Raw genomic sequence first — 2,597 nt, 5'->3', positions numbered from 1 at the left:
GATAGAGGGATAGCTAGATGGATGGATAGATAGATAAACAGACAGACAGACAGATAGATGGAAAGATAGATAGATGGATAGACAGATAAATAGACAGATAAACAAACAGACAGACAGACGGACAGACAGACAGATAGATAGATGGATAGATGTGAGAAGGCGACTACGTGCATGTGTACGCGTGATTGTACGCATGTATACGCGTGTGTATCTGTGAGTGTGAGAATGTGTGTGTTTATGTTCCCCCGGTTGACAGATAAGATTTTGTCAGTGAAGGTTGCCGTTTCTTCTATCTCGGTGATATTACGAATTTTAGACTTCCACAGTTCAAGGTTAACAGCTGCAACAAAACTTAATATATTTGGCTTTTTTCCTATTCTTCTTTCACTCCTCTGGGTAAGTGTGAAATTACTCGTTCATGTTTTGCATTCGGCAAGTTTAAGATTTCTGTTTATATTTACGTTTTTTTTGTAGCTGACCAATAGTTAATATCTATTTCATTATTGCCCACAGGGGGCTAAACATAGAGGGAACAGACAAAGGGATTAAGTCGATTACATCGACTCCAGTGCGTAACTGGTACTTATTTAATCGACCTTGAAAGGATGAAAGGCAAAGTCGACTTCGGCGGAATTTGAACTCAGAACGTAGCTCGCCACTTTAATGATTAACAACATCGACGTATCTATGCAAATACACACACACACACACACGATTTACATTTAGTAGGATGTTTGCTTCTACAACTGTCAAAAGATCAAAGTGAAGATGTCAGCACACACTGCAGTATCCTTGCTCCCGCCAACAGTCCCAAGAAGGTAGTGATGCTGTTACAGGGGAATTGCTCGCCCCGTAGCACGCTTTATCATCTGTCATCTAAATATATTTATACGTATATATATAAAAATATATATGTGGGTGGGTGTAATGTACGTATATGTGTGTGTATGTTTGTGTGTTTATGTGAATGTATGTTGGTACTTTTTGGTTATCTCACCTCCATTAAAAAATTGCCATTAAAAATTTGGGTTATCTCCCCACTAAAAAATCGAGGGACTGGATCAAAAGGGCTTAGATCCTTTTTGAGTCAATACTTCAACACATTATTGACGTTTGGCCTCCTCAATAGGAATGGTCTGATTTGTTATAAAAATGTTATTAGATTCAATAAGATGTTTAACCTTTTCAGCTTCCATGTTTATTAATTTTTTCAGTTTTGTATGATTTGTTATCAAAATATTAGATTCAATAAGACGTTTAATCTGTTCGCTTTTCATGTTTATTAATTTTTTCCTTTTTTTTTTGTTTTATTGAGGGTTAAACAATTTTTTAAGTTGAGGGTGATAACCCAATTTTTTAATGGGGGTGAGATAATTAAAAAGGACCTGTATGTTTTAGACTTTACTATTACGACTCATAGATAGTATACTCTCTCTCTCTGTGCTTCTTTCTCTCACTCTCATATATATAAAATATATATATTGTGTGTGTGTGTGTATGTGTGTTTGTATGTAGATGATGTCTGCAATTCACTTTCAAGCAGTGCCATCGCTTGAACGTTTGTCTTAAAGCAGCATGGATTTGGTATTTCAGTCTTACACTCTTTTGCAAAGACGTGGCAACGATGAGCACCTCTTGCAGCAGGTGTTCAGAGAGTTACCACCCATGCAGACACATGCTGTCATTCCATCCTAGAAGTTTTCATTGAGTGTTTAAACCTTCAGTTTCATGCATGGTACTTACCAAAAGTATACGTATGCATGTATTGACTTCTGATTCTTTTGTTTGTTATACATTCATACGTACATACACATACATACAAACATAGCTGTATACAAATATACATTCACTCATACATATGTACAGACATACATACATACATATTGGCAAAAAATCTTGAATTAAACTGAATAATGACATACATTCATACATACATACATACATATATGCACACACACATACCAAAATACCCTATTGTTGATGTTGAAATTCCAGTGAAGGAGGCTTGGATCTAGGTTAGAAGCTGGTTCTTTCTCTATTGGCAAGAAATCTTGAAATAAAACTGAACAATGACATTCATACATACATACATACATACATACACACACATACATGGATACATGTATACATACATGCATCAAACATACATACATACATCTCCATCAATGATTTGACTGTTTCCCCTATATTTGACGAGAAATGTTACAGGTATCTAGGGATGGATGAAAATATATCTTACAATGGCACCGGTAACAACACACGTGTCACTAAGAAATATTACAACCGAATAAAGAAAATTTGGACCTCAGAACTCTCTGCATTCAATAGAACAGTGGCCCACAATGTGTTTGCAGTGCCAGTATTTATACCAACATTTGGGCTGCTTGATGGGATCAGAGCCATTGATGTGAAAGCCTGAAAAATACTAACAAGCACACACAATTTCCAAATAAACAGTGACGTAAACTGCCTCTACCTAAAACGAAAACAAGGCAGCAGAGGCTTAACATCGATCCAAAATGCCTTTGAATGTTGCATCGTATCTCTTCAGCAACACACACGCACACACACACACACACACACACACACACACACAC

The 2,597-nt window shown here is 36.5% G+C and overlaps 1 protein-coding gene across 1 annotated transcript in view; it reads left to right on the top strand.

Moving 5' to 3' along the window:
- The first annotated feature begins 153 nt into the window (after positions 1-153).
- The window catches only part of LOC106870901 (L-proline trans-4-hydroxylase), a 46,019-nt gene continuing 43,575 nt past the window's right edge, over positions 154-2,597 (top strand). Inside the window, exon 1 of the mRNA XM_052974116.1 lies at positions 154-396. The gene's annotated coding sequence lies outside the window, so the exon portion shown is untranslated. The remainder of the gene's footprint in view (positions 397-2,597) is intronic.

This window comes from Octopus bimaculoides, chromosome 1 (assembly GCF_001194135.2).
Source record: "Octopus bimaculoides isolate UCB-OBI-ISO-001 chromosome 1, ASM119413v2, whole genome shotgun sequence".
Lineage (NCBI taxonomy): Eukaryota > Metazoa > Mollusca > Cephalopoda > Octopoda > Octopodidae > Octopus > Octopus bimaculoides.
The sequence above is the reverse complement of the archived record's forward strand: the minus strand, read 5'-3'. Positions and strand labels throughout refer to the sequence as shown.